Genomic DNA, 16,487 nt, shown 5'->3' on the forward strand with positions numbered 1-16,487 from the left:
AAGTTGAAAAGATGAATCATTTAATTAAGCAACAAATAGCAAAAATTGGTCAAGAGACTAATCTAACTTGGCCCCAATCTCTTCCCCTGGCATTGCTTAGAATGAGAGTGAAACCAAAAACAAAGGAAAATTTAAGTCCCTTTGAAATATTGTATGGGAGACCATATCAATTTCAATTTACAGGAGAAGATTTAACGCAACTGGGTGCAGGGTATTTGTGTGACTACATGGTATCCCTCCAGAAGCAGTTGGAAAATATAAATAAACAAGTTTTAGGAACCAGGGCTAGAGGGTTAGATCAACCAATCCATCCCTTTAAACCGAGTGATTATGTATATGTAAAGGTTTTTTCAGGACAACCTCTGGAGGAGAAATGGGACGGACCCTATCAAGTGTTGCTGACGACCTTCACTGCTATTAAGATCAAGGAACAGCCAGCCTGGATCCACTATTCAAGAGTAAAGAGAGCACCTGAGAGGCCATGGACGGTCATCCCTACAGGACCCACAGGTCTGCGGTTCTCCAGATCATGATGGTAACAGAGTTATTACTCGGTTCAAATGAAGCTAGATGGAACTTGAACTCACATTTCTCCCTGACGCAAAATGTTTCCCAAATCCTGAACAGAACTGACTGTTGGATATGTACTCACATGCCAGAACATGGTGGAAAAGGGATCTCACTAATTGGTATTCCGATACCAAGTAATCACTCCTGGACCACTCTTTGGGAAAGTACCACATGGTATACTGACAATGACGGAGTCCAGAAGTTAGAAATAATTAGTCCTGAGGCCCAGGAGCCTTATTGTACGTGTGTACAGAGATGTAATCCACCTAAAGGACTTGGAAAAAGTGACTGTGTTAATGGGACGTATGTAGGGAATCATACAGTCTGTAACAAAACTATAGATATTGGAACTTCAACTTCTGTTAATACTACAGCATGGCCAGTGCCAGAAGGAAAAGGATGGTACTGGCTATGCAATGACACTGCCTGGAAAGTTTTACCAAAGAATTGGATGGGAACATGTACTTTGGGAGCAGTGGTTCCAAATATGACTATACACAGTTCTCCACCAAAAGGATGGGTGCGAACACACTTTCGAAAGATTAGACGAGATGTTGAGAATCCTTTAGTAAAGAGGCCTACTGCCTTTCATACTTTTGTCCGATGGTTTCTTCCATGGTTGGGAGTGAGTTAGAAAAAGCCATAGTTAACATTTTGGCAGTAATAGAAAACCTTGAGAATAGAACAATTGATGCAATAAGAGCCCAACAATTAGAAATATCCAGTTTATCTCAAATTGTACAACAAAATAGAATGGCATTAGATCTATTATTGACCTCTCAGGGTGGAGTATGCACAGTTATAAATACGAGTTGTTGCATGTATGTAGATCAAAGTGGAAGAATCTCCACCGACTTAGAAGAAATTTGGAAACAGACCAAAATACTACATGAAATAACAAACGATGACCTCTCATGGGGATTTAGAGAACTGTGGGACAAACTAACATCCTGGCTGCCAAATTTCGGGTGGCTAAAGCAAATTTTTATTGTGGTTATAATTTTAATGACTTTAGGAATGATGGTCTGCATTATGCTTAAGTGTTTTGTGTGGTGTTGTCAGGGCACAGTAGAAAATTACGAAAGTTGGAAACGAAATAAAATCAGACATCAAGTAGAAACCGGAAAATATTTTACACGGTCTCTCGGGAGTAGTGGAATCCTATAGTTGCAAAAGAATTTGCAAAGGTTTAAAGAAAAGGGGGGATTGATATAGAGAACGAACTGCTAATTGCTTAATGATTGCCTCTCTGTAACTTTACATACCAAAGACTAGTGCTCGTCAAGGATTAAGCCTGTCAGAGACTGGTACTTGGGAGCGATGAGCAAGAAGGAACCATGAACAATCACAAAACTTAATTAAATGTTTGATAAATTTACGATCTTGTCGAGAAGGCTCAAGTAGAGGCCTTGCTTGAATAGATAGGGCCAGAAAAGATAAGAACTCCTGCCTTTGTTCTCGTCCTTGTAGATAATTTAGCTTAAACTAACCATATGGTTTTTACACCACTACTGAGAACTTAGATAATAAGAACACTAACGAGCAGTGATGTATTAAAACATGTAAAAGACCATACTGCGCAGAATCACCTGAGAGGGGTCAAATAGCGGATGAGTGAGGAAGACTATGGAAGACCACCAGAGACCTTCAATGCGCCTGCGTAAAGGACATTTGCATATGCTAATAGTTTCCCGGAAAACTAATGAATATGTATAACATTTCTCGGAAATCTAGTGAATATGTATATAGAACATGTATTTAACCTGCACAATTAGACCTGACGGTGTGCACGATAGGTGGAGCGATCCCCCGTGCATCCAGCGCTGCCAATAAAGAATACCTACTTAATAGTTAATCAAACTATTGAGTCAATTTCTTTGAATCACTTACGAGATAAATAGGTGCTTAACTTAAATCTGAAAGACTCTTAGCTGTAGTGTAGACTTGATTGCTCACATCAGTGGTGAAAAATGTAGTTTGGAATAGAATCAATATATGGGCATTTGGTAAGATTTATTTAAAATACCAGAATTTATTTAAAAGATGTTATTTTAAATATTGAGATTAGAGTAGATTGCAATTGAGATGTTTTGTGGCTCTGATAAATATAAGTATTACTGAAAGTTATTCAGACAACTTGAAATGTTTAAATAGGAATGCGGTGTCTTTCATCACCACATCTCAGTCTTGCATTACTAGAATTGCTACTTGCTGTGTTAATTCAGGACGTTAGCATATTTTAATAAAGGATTGACAAACAAGACAGAAATGCTTCTGAAGAGTCATTTCTAAAATTGCCAGTAAATGGTAGTGGTACTTTTATTAAATATATGAGAATAACTGCTGAAACTTACTCTAATGCATAGAGAAGTCATAGATACCCCCCCAAATACTTTGGAGTCAAATTCTTTGAGTATGGTTAAGCATTGTTTTTATTACTATGGGCTGTTTCATTGTTTCCCAGTGTTGATATGTCTGCACAGCATAGTGCAGCGCCATGCAAATATATAAACTTGGGGGTTCTATAGCAACTTTTATAGAGGTGTTATTTTTTTGTAGCACTGTACAGCACAGCAGCACTGCTCCCAGAGAGCGCTTGGGTGTCTGTGCCATGCTGGGTGTGTTGGGGAGATGTATGGAGTTCGATTCTGCATGTTTTTACTAACTGAAGCAGCATGCAATACTGTATGTGACCTCTTGTGCCTGTTTCCAGTAGGGAAAGCTAAAATAAATCTTTGATGGCAATTTCCCTATTTCTGGGTTGGTACCTTTCTTTACCATGATCTGGAGGCTGAGGAAGTATAATATATATTGGTCCTTTTAGGTTGTATAACTTTTACTCATAGGGTCTCTCCCTTGACTATGCATACATTTCTGTTAATGTGTATGTAAAAGAGGTAGGCCTTGCTCCTATCAAATGAAGCTTCCTTTTGCTGCAGAAATTGTTTTTTATCAAGGCTAGTATTTATCTTGCACTACTAATGGGAGCATTGAACTGAATAAATATGACATTATGTATCTTATTTGAAATACCAGATTTCCATGGGCAAAATAGAAGCTGTGAATATTTGTAATTGAGAAAGCAACATAGGCAGAGATGCTTTGATTATTTTTTTTGTCTGATTTAAAAAAAAAATAATGTTTTATCAGACATGACAGCACTTGCATTCAGCCCAGTTGAAGCTCTTGCAGTCTCAGGATAGGTGTCAAAATGTTTTCAAAGCATTGCAAATAAATAAAGATGATAGTAATAACAAGAAGAAGGGATAAAGTTGGTGGGGAAAGGCAAGGATACTAGCAGTGCAATAATGAGTCCCCTCAGCCCACATGGGAGTCCCTGAATGAAGGGTTTGCTAAAGGGTCGGGTTCATTTTAACTAAAAGGATCTTGCTTATTTTTTCACCACATATCTGATGGAAAGATGAATCTTTGGCCCAGGAGCTGGGATGGTAATTCTGGGAAGAGGGCAGTGCAAGGAAAACAGGCAGAGAGGTGACGAGGCTGCCACTACAATCGTGGTGAAGGTGAAAGGCTGATGCAATGAGATACTAGCTTGGCAGGAACAGATTTGTCAGGACTTGAAGGAATACTTTGTGCTCAAATTGTTTATCATAAGGGAAATCTTTCTTTATTGTGTATGAATCCCAAGTTAAGTTCTTTGTGTGAGGTGGGTGTTTATTTGCACGTAATTTTAATTCACGAGAGATGTAACAAGCATCATCTTACCAAAGAGCTGGTTCTCAATGTATGGGAAAATTTTTCCTAGTAAACTGTGAAGGCTGTTTTCTGACACAGATGGATGTTTTCCATATCACATTTGCTGCAGATTATGAAATGAAAACACATTTAAGCATGATATTTTATTGACCTTTAGAAAGCAGGTATTCTATTGAAAAGAAAGTCATCACCAGAAACTTTATTTTTTTATTAATAAATTAATATAAACTTCAGAAATGCTTCACAGTAGCAGGGTGGTTTGCGACAGGATGGGACTTAATGTCTTACCTAAACAAGGTAATTTTCCTTACTGTTTGCTGAGCATTTCAGAGGTACAATGTCGTGGAGATGTAAAGGACAATTAAAATGATTTTTACTGAAGGAATAACTACTGGAAAACATCCTTTTCCAGTCTTCTGCCTTGAGCACTAATGGTCACTGATATGAGAGATACTTGTATTAAGTGTATGGATGCACGTGCACAGGCACTCAGTTCAGAATAACTTTTCAGGTGTAAGATTGTCCCACTTCATTTGTTATCCATGTAGTCAGTAGCTAAAGGATTGTAGTGGTAATCAAATACTCCTCATTTATGAGCTCTAAAACTTCAGCTCTCATGCTATTCATACTTATCATGCTAATCACATTTATGTTAGTCTTTTGACTTTCCAAAAATCCACTGACCGTGATGCTGACATCCATATCTTCTAAATCATACTCAATTTTATAACTTTGAGTTATTAAGATACTCCTATTTGTGTAGTGATACAGTCTGCAACATAGTCTTTTGTCCTGCTATATGGTCGAACTAGCAGTTATGTTTTGTGGAAGGGATCTACTGTGTGGGAATGTGGTCATACAGGGGAAGAAGAGGTAACACAGGGCTGTATGGAGAATGCTGGAGATGTGGTGGAGACAATGAACTCTGCACGGGGGAACACAGATGGGAGGCTATGGAGCTCCGGTAAATTTAGGAGAAAATTTTAACCTCTCTACATTAGATAGTAAACACAGCACCCATTCTTCTGGTGTGGAAGGAGTTAGGCTTTCCTGTCTCTCCTTTTCTGTACTCACTTAGAGATGCACAGTGTTAGGGTATCATAGTGCTAGACCTGCTAGGCCTGTGCATCAAGCACAGATCAGTATGTAGGGTGCATAACGTGGGAAACTGAACTTAGAATGTGCAAAGAGAAGATGCTTCACCGGCTTTACACTCATTAAGGTGAAAGATTTCTGTCTCCAATTGCTTAATAAGCTTACACTTGTAATCCTAGAACAAAGATGATATATGAAGACATAAATATGAATAATCAGTTGCATTTGGGTACCATTTAAACACTGGGCAATAATAGGGATGGAGATAATTAATATTTAGAACTTAAAAAGCTGTTTAAATACTGTCATAAATCCATTACAGTCTTCAAACTCAGTTTATAAGTAGTCAGTCAAAACATAAAGTAATATTTCAGATGCTCTACAGAGTAATTTTGTGCAATACAGATTTGTCAGCAGCTAACACACAACTCCTCTGAGGGGTAGTTGGAAAGAGTTAGGTTATTAATTACAACTTGGTCTCCTCACCATTGTGTTGCATCATTCAAGTGCTTAAACTGAGTTTGAAGTTTTACTGCCTCAGGAGAAAATGAGATTGGTAAAACTTGGCCCTTCAGTAGAAGAAAAAAATCCTGACCTATTATCAAGGAGCTGTTCCAGCACTGTGCTAAGTGGCTATTTGCTTGTAGCCCAGGCTGTCATGGCATTGTGGTCCTGGACAGTTCCGATATGGTCACTCAGTACTCCAGCTTTTGCAGTGGTGCTGGTTCAGGTCTGGCCAGCCTAGAACTTGGGGAGAACAGAAGTATTTTTGCCTGTTCTTGTCCAGGTAGAAACATCCAATGGCTGTTTCTAGCCTCGAAAATCTGCTGCACCTGTAAAATACTGGGTTCATTCAAATTCCAGTGGGCTGGCTCCATATTCCAGTAGATCTCTAGGATGCATTGCTGGTAACTTGTAGATAGAAACTACCTATGTTAGTTCTGCGAACAGATGCCTGTGTGCCTGACCAGTATGCAACAGTTTTGGGGTTTATTCTGTATGTGGTTCATTTCTACAACCTTATTTATATAGCTGAACAACTCCTTTTGGAGTTTGGGGATTGGGTAGCAATGGTCTGACTGTGAGAAAGAGCCTGTAGGCCAGGAGAAACAGACTGAAAGAATCAACAAATTTTATTTCAGCTGTCTCGGTTAAATAAGCATGCTTGTCAGTTTTTGCTTCACTTCATAAACTGTGTGCCTTATTCCCAGCTGCTCTCAATATTCAGCTAGCAGCCTGATTTCCGCTATATTTCATGTTGTTTTCTTTTTTTCGCCTGCCTTTCTCACACACACATAGGAATTTGTCAGTGTTATCTTGAGAACGAATTGGTGCAGTGGGCTTTCCTTTATTGCATGACTGCAAATATTGTTTGAATTTGGTACCGAATGCTTATTAAATTGTGTTTGCTCAAGAACCATGTTATGAACCTACTTTATAACTTATAATTGTTTTGAGTGATGCCTGGTATACTGTTTTCATCCCAAAAAGTTTGAACTGTTTGGTGTTTTGACCGTTCATGAGATTGCTTGTGGCTTTATGCGATGCTATAAAAAGTGAGTGAAGAGGTATAAGAAAGCAGGTTTCCTTCTAGATTATGGTTCTTGTACCTTGCTTCACATGAGTTGAAGAGGCCTGACTGTGATTACATTTGGGACCAAACTTTATCTGTTCTGCCTAGAGTAAGGAAGGTCTGGGATGAGGATTGAGAGAAGAAAAGCAATTAGAAGTAATGAGCTGGCATATCTTTAGATTTGATTACTTTTTATGGCTGAGCCTAGTTACGGGAAGAAGAATGCATAAGAACAAAAGGTATGTCCGGGGAACTCTGTGGAACTTCTACTTACAAAGAAGCCCCCTGTCCTGGTTTCAGCTGGGATAGAGTTAACTGTCTTCCTAGTAGCTGGTACAGTGCTATGTTTTGAGTTCAGTATGCGAAGAATGTTGATAACATTGATGTTTTCAGTTGTTGCTCAGTAGTGTTTAGACTATAGTCAAGGATTTTTCAGCTTCTCATGCCCAGCCAGGGCACAAGAAGTTGGCACAGGACACAACGAGGGCACCTGACCCAAAGTGGCCAACAGGGTATTCCATACCATGTGACGTCCCATCTAGTATAGGAACTGGGAAGTGGGGGTGGGGAATTGCCGCTGGGGGACTAGCTGGGTGTTGGTCGGCGGGTGGTGAGCAATTGCCCTGCGCATCATTTGTACATTCCAATCCTTTTATTACTACTGTTGTCATTTTATTAGTGTTATCATTATCATTATTAGTTTCTTCTTTTCTGTTCTATTAAACCATTCTTATCTCAACCCACGAGTTTTACTTCTTTTTCCCAATTTTCTCCCCCATCCCACTGGATGGGGGGGAGTGAGTGAGTGGCTGCATGGTGCTGGGGTTAAACCATGACACCCCCAAGAAAACTGTTGCTTTTGTAATGACTGTGACAGTTTGAACTCAGGCACAGAGCAGCTCTAAGGACTAAGTCAGATGTTAAGTAAACAGGGCAGAATATAGCATGGTCAGGGCTCTGGGACTTCACAAACCCATATGTACTTCACAGCATGCACAGATTAAGCCCAGTGAGCTATGCTTATGCTGGGGCTTTGGTCTTCCAGGTTGAGTCCTGGTTTTTGTAGGGCATATTCTAGGGCCACACTTACCTCAGTGAGTTGAGCCGCTAGAAGGAATGATTTACAGTGTGTAGTGGGAAATACTGCCTATTTTTCCTGAATCCATTTGCAGTTCTTGGCTCATCCACACACGTAACTGAAGCACGTGCAGCCAAAACTTTTCAGGCTTGTGTTTGTTGTTCCAGCTAGTGCTAACCTGCTGGTCCAGTATGTGTAGATAAACTTTTCTTGCTTGTGGCCACAATGCTACTGCAATAGGATCAGAGAGAGTGTGTGTGTGAGACAACATTTTACACTTTTTAGCTGTGATTTCTGACCTTTGGAGAGCAGCAGTGAGTCTTGGGGTCTGCTTGTGCTGGGTGGTGGTAACAAACACCGCACAGGAGAGATGCTCCTTATGTGATATGGTCACTGCTGGCCTCCTGTACGCTGGCCAGTTCTGATGGTGCAGGACAGTGTGTACGGCATGGAGGGACTGCAGCCTGGGACAGGGAGAAACGGCCCCTCCACCTCCCTGTGAGGAAGGCTATTTTTGTGGAAGCGTGTGATGAGCTCTGGTATCTTCCAGCACTAAGGTGTGTTTAACAAGGAGGCCATATCAGTTCAGAAACCATTTCAGAAAAAGCAGTCACTGTTGTAAAGCAGCCTGTGCCTCGTTACTGATGGATCTTAGTTAAGTATTTTGCTTGAATAGCTAATTTCCTTGAAATAATAGGTAGCTTTGAGAGAATGAATTTCTTTGATTGTACTGGGTCCAGACACACTTTTTTCGGTGACATGTAATTTATCCACCACAAGGCACACGTGTGTTAACTACAGTGGATACTGCCTGATTATTCTTAAGGCTTTGGCTGACCACAAGGATGCTGGCTGGTGACATTAAAGAAAGATGGCATTCACCTGTTTCATAGAATCATTTAGTTTGGAAAAGACCTTCAAGATCATCGAGTCCAACCATCAATCGTGCCCAGTAAACCATGTCCTGAAGTGCCTTGTCTACGCGCTTTTTGAATACCTCCAGGGATGGTGACTCAACCACTTCCCTGGGCAGCCTATTCCAATGTGTGACAACCCTCTCAGTAAAGAAATTTTTCCTAATATCCAACCTAAATCTCCCTTGCCGCAACTTGAGGCCATTTCCTCTTGTCCTATCTCCAGCCACCTGACAGAAGAGACCAGCACCCACCTCACTACAACACCCCCTCAGGTAGTTGTAGAGAGCGATAAGGTCTCCCCTCAGCCTCCTTTTCTCTAAACTAAACAGCCCCAGTTCCCTCAGCTGCTCCTCATAAGACTTGTGCTCCAGGCCCCTCACCAGCTTTGTTGCCCTTCTCTGGACACGCTCCAGCACCTCAATGTCTTTCCTATAGTGAGGGGCCCAAAAATGAACACAGTACTCGAGGTGCAGCCTCACCAGTGCCGAATACAGGGGAACAATCACTTCCCTGCTCCTGCTGGCCACACTATTTCTGATACAGGCCAGGATGCTGTTGGCCTTCTTGGCCACCTGGGCACACTGCTGGCTCATATTCAGACGGCTGACAACCAGCACACCCAGGTCTTTCTCTGCTGGGCAGCTTTCCAGCCACTCTTCCCCAAGCCTGTAGTGCTGCATGGGGTTGTTGTGACCGAAGTGCAGGACCCGGCACTTGGCCTTGTTGAATCTCATACACTTGGCCTTGGCCCATCGATCCAGCCTGTCCAGATCTCTCTGTAGAGCCTCCCTACCCTCAAGCATATCGACCCTGCCTCCCAACTTGGTGTCATCTGCAAACTTGCTGAGGGTGCACTCAATCCCCTCATCCAAATCATTGATAAAGATATTAAACAGAACGGGTCCCAACACCGAGCCCTGGGGAACACCACTTGTGACCAGCCGCCAACGTGATTTCACCCCATTCACCACAACCCTCTGGGCTTATCCATCCAGCCAGTTTTTCACCCAGCGAAGAGTAGACTTATCCAAGCCATGAGATGCCAGCTTCTCAAGGAGTATGCCGTGAGAGACAGTGTCAAATGCCTCACTGAAGTCCAGGTATACAACATCCACAGCCTTCCCCTCATCCACTAGGCGGGTCACCTGGTCATAGAAGGAGATCAGGTTGGTCAAGCAGGACCTGCCTTTCATAAACCCATGCTGACTGGGCCTGATCCCCTTCGTATCCTGGACTTGCCATGTGAGTGCTCTCAAGACAAACCGGTCCATAATCTTCCCTGGTACCGAGGTCAGGCTGACAGGCCTGTAGTTCCCTGGATCCTCCCTCCGACCCTTCTTATAAATGGGAGTCACATTGGCAAGCCTCCAGTCCTCTGGGACCTCCCCTGTTGACCAGGATCGCTGATAGATGATGGAGAGTGGCTTGGCAAGGACCTCCGCCAGTTCCCTCAGTACTCTTGGATGGATCCCATCGGGTCCCATAGATTTCTGAGTGTCCAGACGGCGTAGTAGGTCACTAACTATTTCCTCCTGTGTAGGGTTCAATTATATGGAACTTAGTTACTGGGCCTGAAAGTAGCTCATGGTCGCAAGAGCATTCCAGATGCCTTTAGAAGGCCTTGAACAGAATAAACAAGAAGATAGAAAAAGAAAGATCCCAGTTAGAAAAACACAGGTGCACATTCCACAATAAAGGGAACTTGGCACAAACAACCTCAATTCAGGGGCTTATCTTGGCCAATTGGACTGAGACAAGTTTCGCATGCTCTAGTTAATATAGCCAATTATGTCCTGTGTTTATGCGCGTGTACAGAGTGAGTATAACTAACTGTATCTTATGTTTATACGCGTGGACAGTATTGATATAATCAATCACATTTTATGCTTGCGCGCGTGGACACCAAATGCTTGCATGCAGCAGCCAATCAAAGCTTCTAAACAACTTAGAGAATTGTATAAGAATGATCAGCTAGGCTCAATAAACTGGCGACTTTAATCATCATATTGGTGTCCTGTCGTCCGGGCCCTGCATGGAATAACCCCAAACCCTACACTCCTGCATTAAGGGGGGTATATTCTGCTCTTCATCCTCACCTTCCAGCTCAGGGGGCTGAGTACCCTGAGGATAACTGGTCTCCCTATTAAAGACTGAGGCAAAGAAGGCATTAAGTACCTCAGCCTTTTCCTCATCTCTGGTGGCTACGTTCCCTGCTGTATCCATTAAAGGAAAGATATTCTCCTTGGGATTCCTTATACTGTTAACGTATTTGTAAAAACATTTTTTGTTGTCCCTTACAATAGCAGCCAGATTGAGTTCTAGCTGACCTTTTGCCTTTCTAATTTTCTCTCTGTATGATCTAACAAGATCCCTGTACTCCTCCCAAGTTGCCTGCCCTTTCCTCCAGAGATGATAAACTCTCCTTTTTTTCTTGAGTCTTAGCAAAAGCTCCCCGTTCAGCCAGGCCGGTCGTTTTCCTCGGCGGTTCGACTTGGGGCACATGGGAATAGCCTGGTACTGAGCCATTAAGATTTCCTTCTTAAAGAATGTCCATCCCTCCTGGACCCCTTTGCCGTTCAGGACCGTCTCCCAAGGGACTCTCTCAACCAGTGCCTCGAAGAGGCCAAAGTTTGCCCTCTGGAAGTCCATAGTGGTGGTTTTGCTGACCACCTTCCTTGCCTCACCAAGAATTGAGAATTCTATCATTTCACGGTTGCTAAGCCCATGACGGCCTCCGACCATCACACCTCCCACCAGTCCTTCCCTGTTTGTAAACAATAGATCTAGCAAGGCTCCTCCCCTGGTTGGCTCACCCACCAGCTGTGTCAGGAAGTTATCTTCCACACATTCCAGGAACCTCCTAGATTGTTTACTCACTGCTGTGTTGTATTTCCAGCAGACGTCTGGAAAGTTCAAGTCCCCCACAAGAACAAGGGCACACAATTCTGAGACTACTGCCAGCTGCTTGTAGAAGGATTCATCTGCCTCTTCAACCTGGTCGGGTGGTCTATAACAGACTCCCAGCACAATATCTGTCTTATAGGCTTTCCCTCTCATCCTCACCCATAAGCACTCCACCTTGTCATCAGAATCGTGTAGCTCTGTACAGTCAAAACATTCCCTACCATAGAGAGCCACCCCACCACCTCTTCTACCTTGCCTATCCTTTCTGAAGAGCTTGTAGCCATCCATTGCAGCACTCCAGTCACGGGAGTTGTCCCACCATGTTTCCGTGATGGCAACTAAGTCATAGCTATCCTGCTGCACAATGGCTTCCAGCTCCTCCTGTTTATTGCCCATGCTGCGTGTGTTGGCATAGATGCATTTGAGCTGGGCTACCGATTCCACCCCTAACATTGGCATGCTGCCCCCAGGCTCACCTCTGGTGCACCTAGTTTTAACCCTTACCCCCTTCGAACCTAGTTTAAAGCCCTTTCTATGAGCCCCGCCATCTCATGAGCAAGGATTCTTTTCCCCCTTTGAGATAGCTGGATACCATCTGTTGCTAGCAAGCCCGGTGCCGTGTAAACCTCCTCATGATCAAAAAACCCAATATTCCACCGATGGCACCAGCCTCTGAGCCACGTATTAACCTGGTGTGTTTTCCTGTTCCTTTCAGTGTATTCCCCTGCCACTGAAGGGATTGAGGAAAGCACTACCTGTGCTCCCGATCCTTCCACTAATCGTCCCAGTGCCCTGAAATCCCTTTTGATTGCCTTTGGATTCCTCTCTGCAATCTCATCACTGCCAACCTGCACAACCAATAGTGGGTAATAATCAGAGGTCCAAACCAGACCAGGGAGTTTCCTGGTTTAAGTGGTGTGAGGGGTCTGCCTAACTTGCATCGGAGCAAGGAGAGCAAGAATATTTGCATGAAGATGCTTTATACATCATTGATTTTTCTTCAGGCTTATTGTGTATAACTGTAGAACATATATCTGATGTATGAGGGAAATAAGCAAATACATTGTGCGCTTGTATCTTGGATCCAACTTGTGACATAGATGAATGCACTTAATGCCATGATGGAAAAATTAATGCTGTTTACTGTTGCGCCTATGCATTTGTTGTAGCCTGTTCTATTGCTTTTTTCCAATTATAAAAAAGTTAATGTTTTATTAAAGTAACCAAAAGTATTGTGAAAATCATTGCAGGTCCCTTTTCCTCTCCCCTTCTACTACTGCAGGCTGTGGGCTCTCTCTGTAAGAGCCAAAGAGAGCTTTATGGATCCAGTGGGAATAAAAAGCCAAAGAGAGCTTTATGGATTCAGTGGGAATAAAAAGTCCATCCATCAAAAAGAACATAGGATTTAGGAAGAGAGACTCTCCTCCTGACTTTCATGCTGTGCATTAATTGTTCACGTTGATATTGAACAATATAACGGAAGCCTTCATACAGAAGCTTCTGTAGTCATGCTCCTATTTTTGTATGCTAGGGTATGAATTTCAGATATAATTTATTTTTTGAAGAATTTTGGCCTATCATTTTGTCCTGGTTTCAGCTGGGATAGAGTTAATTGTCTTCCTAGTAGCTGGTACAGTGCTATGTTTTGAGTTCAGTATGGGAAGAATGTTGATAACACTGATGTTTTCAGTTGTTGCTCAGTAGTGTTTAGACTATAGTCAAGGATTTTTCAGCTTCTCATGCCCAGCCAGCAAGAAGGCTGGAGGGGCACAAGAAGTTGGCACAGGACACAGCCAGGGCAGCTGACCCAAAGTGGCCAAAGGGGTATTCCATACCATGTGATGTCACATCTAGTATATAAACTGGGGGGAGTGGGGGTGGGGGGATCGCCACTCGGGGACTAACTGGGCGTCGATCGGCGGGTAGTGAGCAATTGCATTGTGCATTATTTGTATATTCCAATCCTTTTATTATTACTATTGTCATTTTATTAGTGTTATCATTATCATTATTAGTTTCTTCTTTTCTGTTCTATTAAACCGTTCTTATCTCAACCCAGGAGTTTTACTTCTTTTGCCTGATTTTCTCCCCCATCCCACTGGATGGGGGGAAGTGAGTGAGCAGCTGTGTGGTGCTTAGTTGCTGGCTGGGGTTAAAGCACGACACATTTGAATGTTATTTCAAGCCTAAGGAACCCAAGAGCCTGGTCAACCACAGGAGATCTCAGAGTAGAAGAGGGAAGAAGTTTTCCATAGTGGGTGAACATGTTCTTCAGGTATTTCAGTTTGCTAAATCATGCAGAAAAGGAGAGGAGGTTATATGGTGTGAAGGATAAAAAGCCAGGGACTGCATATAGATTGTGGATAATTTCTGAAACAAAATGGAATATGTGTAAGTAGAAAGACCAGGACATGAAGGCCTGGGGAGTTGTTGGCTGATACTGGAACGACTGAGGTTATAGACTCTGAACTATTTGGTTGCACTATCTTAAGGTGAAAACTGGATGTTATGTGACCAGTAATCAAAAGAGCATATTTGAGTGTTATGATTTGTTTAAGAATGTTTGAGATGGCTGGACTAAAACATAGTAAAAAAACAAACCCTCAAGATGATTTAAAAATTCAAATGTAACTTGAATTGCACCCAGAAGTATATTTTCATACTGCTTTTTAAAAAAAATTATTATTATAATTATGCCGCTTTATGAGTAGACCTGTGTGGTAAGAGTAGAAATGTTTTTGGTAGTGTAGGACTCGTTTTGCCAGAGGCTTGCATTGCTATGCTTTCCAAATGGCATACTGGTTGCAGTGTTTTGTAGGAGCCTGCCAATGCAGCAGCTCATAACAAAACACAGGGAATGGAAAGATGGTATTTTTGCATCAAACTACTGATGTCTTTCACCAACTCATATTATATGTGAGCAGTTGGTACACATACTGTTTGGTTATATTGCAGCTTTTGTTTTTTTTCCTGATACTGAAGCATGGGAAAAAAAAAAAAAAGATGTCAATAGAAATGACTGGCAACATTTGTTCTTAGGGCTGAAACAGAAGAGGTAGCTCTCACTAGTTAGTTATTTGTCTGAATTTTTAAAACTGAATTTAAAAAATTCTTGTCAAGGAGCCTGATCTGATAAGAGGCTGTGATTTGGTAATCCTGTTCATGTGAGGCAAAAGTGTGCCCTTATGGGCAAAAGAAGAATCATCCCTCTCACCCCTCTCACCCCCTATATCTCAGACACCTGCACTGACCGGATACCTTGAAAATTAGCAGAAGTACATTCATTCCTGTTCAGATTAACTGATACTACAGAGTAGTGACCTCAGCTTTGGCTTCTGGATCTGCAGGTCACACAGCTGTTCTTGGGGCTTTTCGTTTGCTCCATTGGGGGTGGCCAGGCTCCTCTGCCCCTGGAGCCACATGCCAAAACCTTTGCTCAGCTGAGACTGAGAATTGAATAGGCTTAGTCAAGTAATTTTTTTTTTGTTATTTAATTTTGAACTCTTAAACACTTTATAGCAGGGGTACAAACTCTTTTAGAAATTTCTCATGTTTATATTACAGTATATATAAACATTCTTTATGTTGTCATTTTTTTATAGGTACTGTAGGTTGAAAGCCTCTATAACCTACTAGGGTGACAATCATTAGAACTCTTGAGTGTTCTTTTGTGGGAAAATTACCATGAGCCAGCCTGCCAGAGAGGGGAAACAGTAATAGATGGAGAGCGGAGGGAGGAAGACATTTAAACTCTGCTGTGTCAGTGTCAATATTGACCATGAGGAAGAAAGTGACAGATTACTTGCAGAGACTTCTGTAGGAGGTTTTCTTATTTTCTTCTGACTTTTTCTTTTTTCCCAGTTGTATTTAATACTTGACAAAACCAAATATTAGAATGGTGATCCAAAGCTTACTGGACATGTAGTCAAATTTCAGCACACCTTTAACAGAAAAATATATCTAGATTATTGAACTGTGTGTTTCATCTGCGTGTATATGATCCATGTTGAGCCTCGTGTATCATTATATTTAATAGACCGAGCAAAGTTACTTCCTTCAGTTTATTCCAGCTCTTCTGACTGAAAGTTGGCTTTCAGTTTTGGGTAGTGTTGTCCCAGAAATGGGGTTCATTTACCCAGTGTGCAAGCCAGTAACACACAGAGTCAAGGTATTTTCAAATTAATTTCATTGGTGCCCATGAATGGGTGCCTCTCTCAAGACAGCACACCCTTGTCTCAAAAATCCTCACATTTATACATTTAACTAATACATATTCATTGTTATTTTCCTTAATGATTGGTTCTTTCTTCTTCGCCCCTCATGTAAATTAGTGCGCAGACTCTGTCTTCTTCCTTCATTGTCTTCTTTTGAGTAGGTGGTATCATTTGACTAGGTGGCCAATGAGTCAGTGGTCACAATCTCCCTCTGTAGGAATTACCTTTTACCTACTTCTTCCCTAATCTTGGCAGTTCCAAGCGGTTCTTCCAGGTTTATTGACCAGACCACAATCCATTACCTTTTCTGACATAAACGTAAAGCCCCATTGTCTAGTAGTTAGTTCCTAAACCCTAAATCATGTCTAGTTATCATTTCCCTATTTTAAATATTAACTGATGGGGGCTGTACACAGGAC

General features: G+C 42.0%; 1 protein-coding gene across 2 annotated transcripts in view; it reads left to right on the forward strand.

The window, feature by feature from the left end:
* Positions 1-16,487, forward strand: part of LOC104325022 (growth hormone receptor) — a 256,244-nt gene that overhangs the window by 8,406 nt on the left and 231,351 nt on the right. The gene's annotated exons all lie outside the window — the stretch shown is intronic.

The sequence above is a fragment of the Haliaeetus albicilla genome, chromosome W, assembly GCF_947461875.1.
Source record: "Haliaeetus albicilla chromosome W, bHalAlb1.1, whole genome shotgun sequence".
Classification (NCBI taxonomy): Eukaryota; Metazoa; Chordata; class Aves; order Accipitriformes; family Accipitridae; genus Haliaeetus; species Haliaeetus albicilla.